Raw genomic sequence first — 17,390 nt, forward strand, 5'->3', positions numbered from 1 at the left:
GGCCGGAGGAGACAGCGTCGTCCGCGGGAGCCGCAAGGGCACGGCTGGCCGCAGCGGCTGTGGCACCGTGGGTGGCAGGTCGTCTTGCTCTGCCGGGGGTCTCCAAACGACGAGGACCGAGACCCAGACGCGCTAAAAGGCGCTGGAGAGAGGGAGACGGAGAGGTGGACGTGCAGAGTGAGCTTCAAGTAGGGAGGAAACTCGCTCTTCACTGAGCGCTGGACGGAAAGGGGGTACGGGGGTTGGTTCCTCCCTGAAGCAGACCCCAGGCGAGGGCAGGATCACTGTGAGGGACCTGAGCCAGCCAAGGGGGTCAGGGAGCCGGTCCCCACCGTGGGCAAATGCGGAGTCTGTGGCGCCAGGCACTCTGAGAGTGTGCGCATCTGCCCAATCCTCCCGCCAGGGGCCAGGGCCCTGGAGGCTGGGAATGTATCCATCCACCCAGTCCCGCCCTGCTTCAGCGAGGGCACTTCTGGTCTACCTTGGACTCAGGCCGAGCTGATATTTAACTGTAGGTTTTTGTAGATACGTCTTCGCAGGTTGAGGACGTTCTCTTCTATTCCTAGTTTGCTGGGATTGTGTATTGTGAGTGGAATCTTTTTTTGCCCAATGCTTTTAATGCATAAATTTCTATTATTGCATAGTTTTTCTCCCTTAAGCGATTAATATGGTAGATTAGGACCGATTTCTGAGCATTGAACCAGCCTTGCATTCCTGCTGTACTGGAGCGTCTGAAATGCAACCCCTCGAACAAGCTAACAGATCCACCTGCCATAGTTTCATTCATTTTGGCAAAACACAAGGCTCCTGGGTCATAAGTAGCATGAGTTTTAAATTCATGTCTTTTGCTTGCCTCCAAGTCCCATTGGAATGATAAGGGGTGACCAGGTGCGCACTACACCTATGATGGGTTTGTGTCACAGATGAGGAGCCCAAAGCTTAGAATTCCCACTCTTACAATAGAGCTGCTAGCAATCTGCTCAACTACTCTGATAGTCTCTTTTATTTTATATGTACAATAAGTGTAGTTATTGGTAGATCTGGATTTATATCTATCATTTTATTATTATTTTTTAAAGATTTTATTTATTTATTTGACAGATAGATATCACAAGTAGGCTGAGAGGCAGGCAGAGACAGGAGGAAGCAGACTGCCCGCAGAGCGGAGAGCCCAATTCCGGGCTCAATCCCAGGACCCTGGGATCACTACCCCAGCGGAAGGCAGAGGCTTTAACCCACTGAGCCACCCTGGTGCCCCTACATCTATCATTTTATTATTAATCATCTGCTTTTCCTTTCTGTTTTTCATTTCTCTGTTCCTTTTTCTGGGGAACCTATTTTAGTATTACATTTTAATTTACTTATTATAATTTTTACTATATCTTTTAATATTTTATTTTGTGGTTGCTTTAGGAACTACAAAATACACATTTCATTTCCTTTTACTTTTTAAAGAAGCAGCTTTATTGGGATCTAATTAATATACCAAACAATTCCCTGATTTAAAGCATACAGTTTAATGACTTTTCATGTATTTTGCCTTCTTTTTTTTTTCTTTTTTAAAAGATTTTATTTATTTATTTGTCAGAGAGGAAGAGAGCACAAGCAGAGGGAGTGGCATGCGGAGGAAAAGAAGCAGACTCCCCGAGGAGCTGGACTCGATCCCAGGACCCCAGGATCATGACCTGAGCTGAAGGTAGACACTCAAACGATTGAGCCAGCCAGACATCCCTCTTTCTTTTTTAATTAATAGGCTTATTTTGATCAATTTTAAATTTACAGAAAAATGTGTGTTAAGTTTGGAGAGTTCTCATTACTCTTTTATCTTCCCTTTCTTACCCATATTAAAAGAAGCATGCAGGATTTTCAAAATTTAAAAATCCAAGGAAAAAGAACTACACAATGACCTGTATAAAATTCTAACTGTAGAAAATGCTAAACTCTGATTGTTTCAGAACTGATTGAACTGACTTGCAATATTATTAACAATGTAAGAGGGTAACATGTCTCCCACCTTTTTTGAAACATTTAAAAAATATATTTTAGGGACGGATGGGTGGCTCAGTGAGTTAAGCCTCTGCCTTCGGCTCAGGTCATGATATCCAGTCCTGGGATTGAGCGCCGCATCGCGCCTTCCACTCAGCAGGGAGCCTGCTTCCGCACTCTCTCTCTGCCTGGCTCTTTGCCTACTTGAGATCCCTGTCTGTCAAATAAATAAATAAATAATCTTTAAATATATATGTATATATATAATTTATTTTTTTTTAGATTTTTAAAAATTCATTTGAGAGAGATACAGAGACAGAGAGAGAGCACAAGCAGGGGGAGAAGCAGACTCCCAGCTGAGCTGGGAGCCCAACATGGGACTCAATCCCAGGAGCTGGGGATCATGACCTGAGCCAAAGGCAGACGCTTACCCATATGAGCCACCCAGGTGCCCGCAAAATATTTTATCTTTAATTAATCTCTACACCCAACATGGGGCTTGAACTCACAACCCCAAGATCAGGAGCCAACCAGGATGTCCTGCCAACTTTTTTCATTTGTTCTAGCATCCACATTATATAACCAGAACTTAATTTTATTTCGATTTGTATTCACTTAATTACTATTGAGGCTGTAGACTTTTCTAAATAGAAAAATTTATTCATATAATTGTAGATTCAACTGGAATTATAAGAAATAATACAGAGAGAGCCCACATTTTACTGGTACTTGTGTATGTGTGTGTGTGTGTGTTTAGTTTTATGAAGTTATAGATTATGCATTAATTCCTTTTTCCTTCATCATAAACTCTTTATTTCCTATTTGATAATTCGCTGATGGATCCTAGAAAATGGACTAACATATTTATATAAATATCATATCACATTTATTTTCTTTGAGTAAAGCCATTGGCTATGTATAATTATAGCAGTATATGGTGTTAGTTGTGAATGCAAAGTAGTTCTTAGCTATTCTGAAATCCAGTTTTACTACATGGACAGCCTTTGTTCTATTACAATGAAATTCACTTTACACTCTTAGCTAGTAGTGTTCATGAGCCTTCGAAGCCAATGGGGCCCCTTCTTTTTTATGAGTGTCTGGGGCACTCCCTGACTTCTTTAGTGGTTCTTTTTTTTTTTTTTTTAAGATTTTATTTATTTATTTGATAGAGATTACAAGTAGGAGAGAGGCAGGCAGAGAGAGAGCAGGAAGCAGGTTCCTTGCTGAGCAGAGAGCCTGATGTGGGGCTCAATCCCAGGACCCTGAGACCATGACCTGAGCCAAAGGCAGAGGCTTCAACCCACTGAGCCATGCAGGCGCCCCTTCTTTAGTGGTTCTTATATTTCTCTAGTGTTCTGCCTTCTCCTGCTGCCAATGAGTATGGCAGGGTTGACTACACATCTCCACTGTTGTCCTTGTAGCCCATGGCTATTTCTTCTAAAGCTGCTAGCAGGTCCTCAAAGTTGGGGGGCATGATTTTTTCTAGAGTGATTTCAGTTTTCAGCCTAATTAAGGTCTGGCTTCTGGGTTTACAATATCTTTTACTGGGACACTAAAATTATATTCCCAGGGGACCAGAGACGTGAGCACCTGAAGGAAACCACCACGTGTTACACACTTGCTGTGTACATGAGAGCCCACTGTCTTGATGCCTCTTCTATGTTTTCAGAAGGAAAGAAATCATGAATAGGCAAGGGCGCAGCTATTTTTGTAAAATTCTGTTCAGTTTCCTAAACTATCCATCCCAGGTGAGCCTGTCTGTTCTCCATGAGGAATGAAAATATTTCCCTACACGGCCTTATAGGAATCTTGCCCCAAGCGTTAGGTCATCCCAAGCCAACATATCTCCATTCCCGAGAGTTCTTTCTGACTGACTTCAGGAAGTCCTAACCTATAAGGAAGCCAGCAATGGTAGGAAGACCTTGAACTTTAGAGTGAGAAAGGTCTTTGGGTTTTGGGTCGGGATGTTGGGTTTGGATGTTGGCTCAACCATCTGCCATCTTTGTGGCACCAGGCAAGTCATTTGAACACCCATCACTTTAGTTTCCATATCCAAAGGGTTACTATAATAATCGAGACAGTACAGATAAAGCACTTTCACCACAGTATCTGGCCTTCATTCTTCCTGGCCTTGCTTCCTTCCCACCTCCCTCGACCTCAGATTGTCTAGTATCCGGATAGGCACTCTCTCACCTTACCTAGAAGTCTCTTCCTTCTCTTCTCTCAAGTCTTCTTTTCTTTCCTAGCCTGAATCTCTTGGTCCTGTGTCATTTCCCTGCAGATGATTCAGCCTAACGCCAACATATTAGGCAAAAATCATTTATATTCAGAATCACCTTGAACATCTCTTAAATTGCTCCTAACATATAAACTACAGTAAAAATGGTTTGGTACAACTCTGTACAGCAATTCTTACATGCATTAATGTTTTAGAACCACTCGCTTAGATCAAAGGAAGAAGAAAATAGAAGTCCATTGATAGATGTCTATGTATTCAAACCATTCTGCCTCTAAGATAGTCATTAGGTCTTTGGAGGTAGTGAAGCAACAGATGGAGAAATTGAAAGTGCTGCTGCAGGCCTATTGGATGTCCTCCATTCCACATTAACATTAAATCTTTATAACCTTAACATAGTAAATAGACTTTTTTAGTGAAAGGGTTACTCCACTAAACACACAGGAGATGACTTCAGAAATATCTATCACATGCGGCGACTATGAGGACTAAAAGCTACAGTGCTGGAGTGCCTGGGTGGCTCAGTGGGTTGAAGCCTCTGCCTTCGGCTCAGGTCATGATCCCAGGGTCCTGGGATTGAGCCCCACATCAGGGTCTCTGCTCAGCTGGGAGCCTGCTTCCTCTCTCTCTGCCTGCCTCTCTGCCTACTTGTGATCTCTGTCTGTCAAATAAATAAATAAAATCTTTTTTTAAAAATTTCTATTTCTTGCATAGTGAAACTTGGAGAAATCCAGTGTCAAAGTCTCATTTTGGAAGTAACAAAGAGGGCTTCTTTGGGACTTTAATACCCCAGACATGGTCAAGAGTTTCCTCTGATAAATCTCAAAACAGCCTCTGCTGTGCCAATGCTGAGAAATCCAAGTGTGCCGATTTATTAAGTACCTCGTGCTGTCAAAATGCCATTGAACCAAAAATATCTTAGAGAGATACAAAATGCTTCCAAAGCCAGGCTGAAGTTTTGAGTCATTGCTTTACTCATGAAGAATTCAAAAACAGAAGGATTTAAAAAACAAAACCAAAAAACTGAGAGAGAGGAAGGCCTTTCTAAGCAAGGTGCCAAAACCAAAAGTCATAAAACACTGAAAATGTTCACATAAAAATTTTAAATTTCTATTTGGCAAGATGCCAAATGGCAGATGTCTTTACTAGGTAAAGTATATACGACATGAAAAACAAGTGTTTAATTTATGTACTGTATAAAGAGCTCATGCAACTCGAAAATATCAATGCATAGTGGAGGGGAAGATGGTGGTGGAGCGGGGGGGATCCTAGGCTCATCTTATCCCATCAATGCAACTAGATAAGTATCAAATCATCCCAGATACCCCAGGAATTGATCTGAAGACTGTCAGAACAAAGTCCACAGCTGAAGGTAGACCAGAGGCCACATAGAAGAAGGTAGGAAATACAGGAACTGACTTGGGAAAGAAATGGATCCTGGTTGCTGCAGTGAGGAGGGATCTGCAGTCTTCGAGAAAGAAGCCCTAGAGATGAGCTAGCACACAGGGAGCCCGTGGGGAAAATGAATCCCTGCAGCAATTGGCTTGGAAAGCAAGAGAGCCTTAGAGCCTGGAGTTTTAAAGGTCAGCCTGCTTGACTGTGGGAGAACTTAGAGGACATTGGGGCTACTTTTAGAGAGAAGGCAGGGCAAACAGCCAACAGACCTACAGTATGGAAACAGCAATCTGAAGATCGCATGGGGCACACAGTGGGGAGGTTAGTTGCTCTTCTCAAAGAATGCCCCAAAGAGGCAGCATTCATGAGAAACCCCTCCAGGAACAAAGAAACTGTCAGGAGCCATTTCCCTCCCCAGCCCTCATTATAAACACAAGGCACACTACTTAACTTGCTTATACCAACCCCTCCCCCCCCCCCCCCCGCCTCCCCCCATGCTCTGGTGGAACCACCCTTCCCAGGCCCATTACAGTGGCCGCTTTCCTCAGAGGACCAGCCCAAACCCCTGCCAACACTGTGTCTCCCAACCAGGGAGTTTTGCAGTGCCTTGGTTCTGGTGGCCGTGGCAATAAGTCTCATTTCACAAGCACACCTAGTGCAAAACATGAAACATTTCGGCCAAGGACAAAACACTGCCCACCACAGGCAAAGAGAGCCTCGGCAGATGACCGGCCTGAAAGAGAAAGCAGCCAGGACACAACAGCAGAGCCTACACAGCACACTTTGGAGATGCTCCCAGAAGCGCCAGGCCCTGAGGAACAGAGGACATTACATAGCAGGGCACTACGGGACCTCTCCTTCATAAAGCAATTAACCTTAAGGACAGGAGACATAGCTGACTTTCCTAACACAGAGAACCAGGCACGAAGACTTAGACAAAATGAGAAGACTGAGTAATTTGTCCCAGATGAAAGAATAAAACAAGACCATGGCAGGAGATCTAACCAAAACAGATACAAGTGACATGCTTGATCCCTGGACTTGAGAAAAGAGTGGAGGACATCAGTGAGACTGTTAACACAGAGATAAGGAATAACATAGTGGAGATAAGGGGCTCAATAAACAAAATGAGATACACACTTGATGGAATGAACTGCAGTCTGGAAGAAAGAGAAGAATGAATTAATGACCGAGAAGACAGTGTAATGGAAAATAATCAAGCTGAACAAAAGACAGAAAAAAGAATTATGTAAAATGGGAATAGACTTAGGGAATTTAGTGATTCCATCAAATGTAAAAACATTCATATTATAGGAGACCCAGAAGAAGAAGAGAAAAGGGAGCACAGAATTTATCTGAAGAAATAATGGCTGAAAATTTCCCTAATCTAGGGCAGGAAACAGATATCCAGATTCAGGATGCACAGAGAATCCCTAACAAAATCGACAAAAACAGATCCATGCCAAAACACATTGTAATTAAAATGGCAAATATAGTGATAAAGAAAAAATCGTAAAAGCAACAAGACAAAAGACAGTTACATGAACGAAAACCATGTAAGAATATTAGCAGATTTTTCAGTGGAAACTTTCCAAGCCAGAAAGGAGTGGCATGATATATTCGAAGTGCTGAATAAGAAAAATCTGCAGCCAACAATACTCTAACAAAGTTATCATTCAGAATAAATGGATAGATAAAGGGTTTCCCATACAAACAAACACTAAAGGAGTTCATGAATTATACCAGCCCTGCCAGAAATATTAAAGGGGACTCTGAGTGAAAAGGAAAGACCAAAAAATGATAGGAAGGAAGGTAAAAACACAAAAGCGGTAAATATGAATTTCTGTAAAAAATCATTCAGGGAACTCACAATATAAAAGGATATAATATATGACACCATACACCTAAGATGTGGGGAGAAGAGGAGTAAAGAATGGGTTTAAACTTAAGTGACCATATGCAAAGAATAAAGAGAAAGAAATCCAAATTTATCACTAAAGAAAACCAACAAACCATGAAAGAGAGACAAGAAGAGATCAGAGAAAATCTTCAAAAGCAACCACAACCAGTAATAAAAAGGTAATAAAGGGGCACCTGGGTGGCTCAGTGGGTTAGGCCGCTGCCTTCGGCTCAGGTCATGATCTCAGGGTCCTGGGATCGAGTCCCGCATCGGGCTCTCTGCTCAGCAGGGAGCCTGCTTCCTCCTCTCTCTCTCTGCCTGCCTCTCTGCCTACTTGTGGTCTCTCTCTGTCAAATAAAAAAAAAAGGTAATAAATACTTATCTATCAATCATTACTTTGAGTATAAATGGACTAAATACTTGGATCAAGAGACATGGGATGACAGAATGGAAAAGAAAAAAAAGATCCATCTCTATGCTACCTGCAAGAGATCATTTTAGACCTAAAGATACCTGCAGATTCAAAGTGAGGGGATGGATAAATATTTTTCATGCAAGTGGATGTCAAAAGAAAGCTGGAGTAGCAATATTTTTTTTGGATGAAATAGACTTTAAAACGAAGACTAGGGGTGCCTGGGTGGCTCAGTGGGTTAAACCACTGCCTTTGGCTCAGGTCATGATCTCAGGGTCCTGGGATCGAGTCCCACATCGGGCTCTCTGCTCAGCAAGGAGCCTGCTTCCCTCTCTCTCTCTCTCTCTGCCTGCCTCTCTACCTACCTGTGATCTCTCTCTCTGTCAAATAAATAAATAAAGTATTAAAAAAAAAAAAAAAAACCAAAAACGAAGACTAAATGGGTGCCTGGGTGGCTCAGTCAGTGAAGTGTCCCAACTCTTGATATCAGCTCAGGTCTTGATCTCATAGTTGTGAGTTCAAGCCCTCTGTGGCTCCACATGGGGCATAGAGCCTACTTTAAAAATAAAAATAGGGGTGCCTGGGTGGCCCAGTTGTTAAGCATCTGATTTGACTTGGGTCAAGATCTCAGGGTCCTGGGATAGAACCCCACACTGGGCTCTCCACTTGGTGGAAAGCTTGTTTCTCCCTTCCCCACTCTCCCTGCTTGTGTTCTCTCTCTCTCTCTCTCTCTGTCTCTCTCTGTCAAATAAATAAAATCTTTTAAAATAATAATAATAATAAACAAATAAATAAAACAAAAACTATGATAAGAGACGAAGAAGGACACTATACAATAATGAAGGGAAAACTCCAATAAGAAGATATAACAATTATAAATATTTATGCACCCAACTTGGAAGCACCAAAATACAATAAAAGTTAACAAACATAAGGAACTAATCAAAAATAATTCAGTAGTAGGGGACTTTACCACCCATTTTACAGCAATGGACAGATTATCCAAACTGAAAATTAACACGGGAACAATGGCTTTGAATGACACACTGGAACAGATGTTTTAAACAGATGTATTAAGAAAATTCCATCCTAAAACAGAATACATATTATTTTCAGGTGCACATGGAACGTTCTCCTGAATAGATCAGATCACATATTAGGCCACAAACCATGCCTCAACAAATTAAAAAAAGATAAAAGTCATATGTGTATCTTTTCTGACCACAATGCTATGAGACTAGTAATCAACCACAAGAAAAAAATCTGGAAAGATCACAAATACACGAGATTAAATAACACGCTGTTAAACAATGAATGGATCAAGCAGGAAATAAAAGAAGAAATAAAAAAGTACACAGAAACAAATGAAAATGAACACAATGTTTCAAAACCTCTGGGATGCAACAGAAGCAGTTCTAAGAGGAAAATTTATAGCAATACAATGCAATTTTTAACCTTCTGAGGAACCTCCATACTGTTTTCCAGAGTGGCTGCACCAGCTTGCATTTCCAACAACAGACCAAGAGGGTTCCTTTTTCTCCATATATTTGCCAACACCTGTTGTTTCTTGTGTTGTTGTTGTTGTTTTTCTCTCCACTCATATGGGATTTAAGAAACAAAACAAACAAGTGAAGTAGGGAAAAAAGAGAGAGATACAAACCAAGAAACAGAGTCCTAACTATAGAAAACAAACTGATGGTTACCAGATGGGAGTTATTGGCGCACTGGGTGCGGTGGGGGGGGGGGGGGGGGCGGGGGGAAGATGGGTAAAATAGGTGATGGGAATTAAGAAAGGTACTTGTTATGATGAGCACTGGGTGATTAAAATAAAAACTTAGGGGCACCTGGGTGGCTCAGTTGGTTAAGCAGCTGCCTTTGGCTTAGGTCGTGATCCCAGAGTCCCAGGATCAAGTCCCTCATCGGGCTCCCAGCTCCACGGGGAGTCTGCTTCTCCCTCTGACCCTCTCCTCTCTCATGCTCTCTCTCACTGTCTCTCTCTCAAATAAATAAATAAAATCTTAAAAATAAAATAAAAACTTAAAAGAATATATCAACAACTCATCAGAAAAATGCTTAAAATGTAAACAGTTCACAGAAAAGGAAATTCACAAGACTTTTAAGCTTAAGATGTTCAGCTTGACTCATAATAAGAGAAATACAAAGTAATACTAAATGAATTCCCACTTTTTTACTTATTAAGTTGCCAAATATCAAACAACTTTAGAATATAGTCCCCTCGAGTGGGGAATGAAACAGATACTCTAAGGCATCCTTGGTGAGGGTTTACGGGTATGACCTCTATGAAGAACTATTTGTTGATATGTTTCAACATTTTAAGTGTACATACCATTTGACCCAGCATTTCCACTTCCAGGAAATTTTCCGGTGGATATTTTTGTACCTTTGTACAGAGAACTTTGTTCCAGGATACTTATAACAATATTGCTTATAATAGTAATATTATCTAATAAGATTAGAAATAATCTCAGTGTTCCTCTGGGGTTAGTTTCAAGTAGGAACTATGCGCTCTGAAGTTTTACTCTACTTAAAAAGTCACTAGTTAGGGGTGCCTGGATAGCTCAGTGGGTTAAAGCCTCTGCCTTCAGCTCAGGTCATGATCCCAGGGTCCTGGGATCAAGCCCGGAATTGGGCTCTCTGCTCGGCGGGGAGCCTGCTTCCTCCTCTCTCTCTGCCTGCCTCTCTGCCTACTTGTGATTGCTGTCAAATAAATAAATAAATAAATAAAATCTTTAACAAAAATTTACTAGTTAGCCTGCAATAGTTTCTAGAGATGCTGGAGAAGGCAGGAGACTCCTGGGTCAGAGACAAAGGACTTTATTACTCCCAGACCAGCAGGCAGCATGAACTTCATGTTCCCATCAATTTGCTCATAAGGACAATGTAATATGGCCCAGGTGTCTGTTTCACACACAAAGGATCTGTGTCACAATAAAGGGATAGCAAGCTTAGGAAACTCCCGATATGGAGTTGCCAGATTTAGCAAGTAGAAATACTGATGTTAAATTTGAGTTAAACTCAAATTTAAAAATTAAATAGAGTTAAGTTTGAATTTCAAATAGACAAGAAATAATTTTTAGTGTTAAGTATTGTATAGGGAAGGCGCACCTGGGTGGCTCAGTCAGTTAAGTGGCTGCTTTCAGTTCAGGTCATGATTTGGGGGTCCTGGGATCAAGTCCCGCCTCTGGGTCCCTGCTAAGCAGAGAGCATGCTTTTCCCTCTCTCTCTGTCCCTCTGCTGCTCCCCCTGCTTTTGCTCACTCATTTTCTCTCGCAAATAAATAAATAAATACTTTTTTTTTTAAAAGAACACAAGTAGGCAGAGTAGCAGGCAGAGGGAGAGGGAGAAGCAGGCCCCCTGCTCAGCGGAGAGCCTGATGCCGGGCTCGATCCCAGGATCCTGGGATCATGACTTGATCCAAAGGCCACTGCCTAACTGACTGAGCCACCCAGGCGCCCCAGTAAATAAAATTTTTTAAAAAATTATTGTATAGGGCATACTTGTTGTTTATCTGAAATTCAAATTTAACTAGGTATCCAATATTTAAGCTGGCAGTCCTGTCCCGATCTTAGTAGGGTGATGATAGCATACATGTTCAACCTCTGACCTGGAGGAAGGTGATATCTTTATTATCCTGGTGAAGAAACAAATCTGCCTTCTCCCCCAGAGGGAGACACTACCTCTGTTTTCTCAGACTGTTTGCCAAACAAATATCCTTGAAAAGCTTGTCCAAGATAAAAGCTGTCACAACACATGTAGAAACACCATGGAGAATTGCCCAGCAAAATTTCACATTAACTAAAGTGTAAAAAAAAAAAACAAACCCACGAAAAAACTGGCGGCATCCACCTGATGTAGCTGATGTAGGGATTCAATTAGGTGATGGTATGAAGTGCTCGATAAATGTTATTCACCGGTTCAATGTTAGTTTACTACCTGACTGGTACTTGTTGTTTTTAATTCTTTCAAAACCCCTTTTGTCAAGCTTCTATGAATTCATTTAGCTTGCCAACCTCTCTAATCCTGTGCACCTGTGCTCTCTGCCCCATGTTTCCACATTTTAAGATTGCACTGCCGTTGCAAAGTGGAGTAGCTGAATGCTCGCTCAGTGTCCTTGCGGGTGTTCTTAGTCCTGTCCAAGAGTGACGGCTGTGCGGTTGGGTAGATTTCTATCGCATCCCATCAGTGCATCAATCTTCAACAACATAAACGTAGCGTGTCATTCATAGTTCTTGTTGATATCCGAATATCTACTTTCAAGTGTAGGTATTCTAAATTCCAGATAACTTGGTAACTTGAAATGTTAAATTTGACGATGTGCTTTCTCTGTTGAACTGCTAACAGTCGGTTGAAGTATATATGATTGTATGTTTAATATCACAAAAGTAAGGGTGCCTGGGTGTCTCAGTTGGTTAAGCGACTGCCTTCAACTCAGGTCATGATCCCGGGAGCCCTACATCAGGCTCCCAGCTCCATGGGGAGTCTGCTTCTCCCTCTGACCTCCCCTCTCATGCTCTCTCACTTTGTCTCTCTCTCTCTCTCAAATAAATAAATAAAACCTTTAAAAAATATATTGCAAAAGTAAAATGCTGGGGACACCTGGGTGGCTGAGTTGGTTAAGCCACTGCCTTCAGCTCAGGTCATGATCCTGGAATCTCCATGGGAAACCTGCTTCTCCCTCTGACCTTCTCCCCTCTCATACTCTCTCTCATCTCTCTCTCTCAAATGGATAAATAAAATCTTTAAAAAAAAAAAAGGGAAAATGCTGCAATAATTATTGAGGATTATAAAAGATAGTGGTTCTATGTAATAAACAAAACTTTCAAATTATTAAATAAATATGTTAATGCAGTTAATGTTAATATTGAAAGAATACTATCCAAATAACTTTATTTTTTTAAAATTATTTATTTATTTATTTATTTGAGACAGAAAATGAGCAAGAGAGAGCATAAGCCAGAGAGAGGGGTGAGGGAGTGGGAGGGCCAGACTCGCTCTCAGTAGGGAAGTCAACAGCAGAGGCTTAACAAACTGGGCCACTCAGATGCCCCAGATAACTTTAGAAAGAATATTTTCTGAGCCTTCAGATATTTATAAACATATAAATACTAGCATGGGGCAAAATAATAAAGATTGGATTATATCATAACTCTAATTACCATAGAATTCTCTGATGCAACCGCATTCATAACACTAAATAAACTCTGTAGGGGGGCACTGGGCTTGTTGGGTAGGTAGAGCATGTGACTCTTGATCTCAGAGTCATGAGGTTGAGCCCCATATTGGGCATACAGCTTATTTAAACATTAGTTTCTATGTATTTTGTATAAAATATTTATTTTATTTTTTAGTTACTTAATTCCATTTAGTCTGTGAATCTTAAAAAGCCCTATTTCATAATTTTTCACATATTAGGAGGATAAATTAACAGCAAAATGTCAACTTGGCTACCCCCAAATTTCCCAAAGACAAAAACACTCATGTACAACACATATGTGATAAATCATCTTTGAGTCATGATTAAAAGTATAGAGACAGTATTTAAAAAGAAGCACATGTAGATAAAATCAGACACCCAAAATACATTTGTTCTCTCCAAACAATGAACTTTTCGAGAATGCTTTTTTTTTTTTTTTTTTAAGATTTTATTTATTTATTTGACAGAGAGAGATTGTGAGAGCCTACTTAGCCAGAACGATCCCATTTCGGATTAAACAGCCATTTTGTTGTTTATGCAGTAAAATATGGTCGACCAGTCCCCGATAACAGAGCCCAAATACAAGGGCGGGTCAGGTTAAGAGGAGAAACCAGAGCCCCAATGCAAGGATGGGTCAGGCCAGGTGGAGACATCCAATCACTCTCTCTGTAAAGAATGTGGGCCCCGCCTTTTGGGCGCCAATTCTGACCAAGGTGATAGGCTAGTTCAAATAGCTACTATAGGGGCTCCTGGGTGGCTCAGTGGGTTAAAGCCTCTGCCTTCGGCTCAGGTCATGATCCCAGGCTCCTGGGATCAAGCCCCGCATGGGGTGTGTGTGGGGGGGGTCTCTGCTCAGCAGGGAGCCTGCTTCCTCCTTTCCCTCTGCCTGCTTCTCTGCCTACGTGTGATCTCTGTCAAATAAATAAATAAAATCTTTAAAAAAAAATAGCTATTATAGGCTGAATTGTAATTCAATTGGCCACCCGTGTGTGACCTAGCATGACTACGCAACTTTCTCACTGGCCACCTGTGTGAGGCCAGGCTCAACCACATGGCCTCTGCTCTATAAAAGTTAGTCTATAAGGCTGGGAGTGGTCGCCCTCTCTGTAAGAGGCTGTCCCAAACCGTGGGTTTGATTCTGGATGCTTAGCGTGAAATAAAGCTTTGCTTGACCTTCGCTTTTTATCAGTCTCGCTCCTTTAAACATGGACCCTAACAAGATCACACATAGGCAGAGAGAAAGGGGAAGTAGGCTCCCTGCTGAGCAGAGAGCCTCATGCAGGGCTCAATCCCAGGACCCTGAGACCATGACCTGAGCGGAAGGCAGAGGCTTTAACCCACTGAGCCACCCAGGCGCCCTGGGAATGCTTTTAATAAGACAATACCTAATGGTATCTGTGAAGCCTTTTCAAGGCTTGTAGAAATAGTTGCAATGGATTAATAACCATTTCAGCAGGGGTGCCTGGGTGACTCTGTTACTTAACTGTCCACCTTTGGTTCAGGTCATGATCCTGGGGTCCTGGGATCAGCTCCACAAGGGCTCACTGCTCACCATGACTCCCTGCTTCTCTCTCTGCTTCTCCCCCGCCCCCTGTTCATACTTTCTCTCTCCCTTGATCATGCTCTCTCTCTCTCATAAATAAATAAAATCTTTATTTTTTTTTTAAGAGTTATTTAAGGGTGCCTGGGTGGCTCAGCCATTGGGTGTCTGCCTTAGGTTCAGATCATTGTCCCAGGGTCCTGGGATCGAGCCCTGCATTAGGCCCCCTGATCTGCGGGAAGCCTGCTTCTTCCTCTCCCACTCCCCAAGCTTGTGTTCCCTCTCTGTGTCTCTCTCTAACAAATAAATAAATAAAATTTAAGCAACTAAGTAAATAAATATTTTGCTTATTTATTTGAGACAGAGGAGAGAGGGAATGAGAGGTATGATTGGGCAGGTCAGAGCAAGAAGGAGAAGCAGGCTCCCCACTGAGCAGGGAGACAATGGGGGACTTGATCCTAGTGATGAAGTTCTAGAACCTAGGTGAGGTTCGGTGGGCTGAGGTCCAGAGCCGATGACCAAGAAAGAATTCTTGAGACATCTTTGGTGCAAAATGGTGGTTTATTAAAGCACGGGAACAGGACCCGTGGGCAGGAAGAGCTGCTGCCCCGGGTTTTGAGGGATGGCAGGTTATATACCTTGCGGTGGGGGGGTGGTGGTGAAGGGATGGGAGGTTTCAACAGAGTTTTCATATGTTAAAGAGGGCCTACAAGGTGTGGGGTGGGGGGGGGGGGAGGCCTTGCCCTTGTGGCGTGATCAATGTCGTCTTTAGGCCAGCCATTAACATCAAGATAGTTGGGAGATTCTTGGTGGGGTGTTGTGATCCTGCTATCATTTACATTCCCTTCTACCTCAGCCTCCTCCAGTTTCGTTTATGGTGGGCAGGGAGACATTAGGGCTTGAGGAACTGAGAGTTATTTGCCTCTGGAAATTTGTGCTGTTGATAAGGTAACGTCCCTGTTTGTAGATCTCTAGGACATCTGTAGAGCAAGGGAGATTCCTGTCCTGCAGGATTGTGATCTCTGCAAGTCAACTATTATCGTTCATGGCAGTCAAGGGTGCCTGAGGAATGCTACACATATTACGGAGGGGAGCGGGTGGAGAGGCGGCTGCAAAGCGCCAGCTTTTTTTGCTTTGTCTTCAGCCAGCCTCCTGCTCCCTCATCACCAGGATCCTGAGATCATGACCTGAGCTGAAGGTAGACACTTAACGGACTGAGCCACCCAAATGAAATCTTAAAACAAAAAACAAAAAACAAAGAACAAAAACCAAACAGAACATTTCAGCAGTGGGAGAGAAAGGATACTTGAGATTTGCTGAAGCTATGCATTCTATTTTTTTCTTTTTTGGTGGGCATCAAAGCAAGGTTTATTGAGTGATAGTACAGAGCTCCCAAAGAGGGAAGGAATCCGAAAGGGTTACCTTAAGCTATGGATTCTAAATATTGTTTCATTTTAGAAAACATTCCTAAAAACCTTTTCCTGATTTATATTTTGTTATGTACAAAAAGGTTAATGAAAACTCTGATTGTGCTCCCAAGTTATATGGTATGACATCTGCACACGAGGTTGGAAGAATCAGCTTTAATTTATTTTTAGATTTGACAACATAAAGGATTACTTTCCTCACTTTATGGAAGATTTTTGTGTCTCACAGTGAACCTGACTTTGAGAAATATTTTTGGAATCTAAAATCAGTAAAGACAAGTATACAAAATTATCACTGACTATACAACAAATTTGGTAAAGGCTCTGAGCACAAACATACTGTAATTTGTTCACACTTTCAGTTTTATATTCAGAAAAATCGTTATAACTTTAAAAGACATAATAAAAGATGACTGGCTGCAAGCAGAAAGATTTTAGACCCCTTCCATAATTTTTCTTCACCCCATAACAAATTATACAATACAAAAGAGATTGTGAAATTGTCTTGTCACATACATATACAAGATATTTAACCAAGGTGGAACAGCAGCTATTATGTCTTTCAAAGGCTAATCAATAAGGCCTTAATTTTGTATTTCCCAAGGAACATTACCAATATTACCAACATACTAATAACCAATGGTTGGTTACATAGAGAGCAGTTTATTGTAACTTGCTGAATAAATTTATGTGTCTTAAGAGTGTATTTCCTGCATGATGATTACCTGCTGAAAAGATCTCTCTTTGATTCTACTCCAGGGAAGAAGCTGAAATCGGTGTGCATGAAAGGAAAGCCAAGATACAGATGGAAACTTTGATTTTTTTTTAAAGATTTTATTTATTTATTTGACAGAGAGAGATCACAAGTAGGCAGAGAGGCAGGCAGAGAGAGAGAGGAGGAAGCAGGCTCCCCGCTGAGCAGAGAGCCCGATGCGGGACTCGATCCCAGGACCCTGAGATCATGACCTGAGCCGAAGGCAGCGGCTTAACCCACTGAGCCACCCAGGCGCCCCGGAAACTTTGATTATTTTCTTGAGAGTAATTAAATTGCTTCATTGTCATATTTCTAGATCCACCCAAACTTTAAGGACAAATTTTTCTCTAGTGATTGTGCATAGCGCAAGAACGGACCAGAATACTAGAAATTAGACATTAAAATATGAATACAACCATCTTAAATCTGCTTCTGAAAATATCATGCATCTTCTTGAAAATACACAAAACTGCAGTCTGTGAAATTGTTTCCATGGAATCAGGTCATTGCCCAAGAAATTATCAA

The 17,390-nt window shown here is 41.7% G+C and overlaps 1 long non-coding RNA gene across 1 annotated transcript; it reads left to right on the forward strand.

Moving 5' to 3' along the window:
* Positions 1-16: 16 nt before the first annotated feature.
* On the forward strand, positions 17-16,936 carry LOC131830480 (uncharacterized). Its single transcript, XR_009353177.1, has 3 exons — positions 17-188; positions 1,589-1,696; positions 16,871-16,936. It is a non-coding gene; the product is annotated as an uncharacterized LOC131830480 (long non-coding RNA).
* The last annotated feature ends 454 nt before the right edge of the window (positions 16,937-17,390 follow it).

This window comes from Mustela lutreola, chromosome 4, assembly GCF_030435805.1.
Source record: "Mustela lutreola isolate mMusLut2 chromosome 4, mMusLut2.pri, whole genome shotgun sequence".
Lineage (NCBI taxonomy): Eukaryota > Metazoa > Chordata > Mammalia > Carnivora > Mustelidae > Mustela > Mustela lutreola.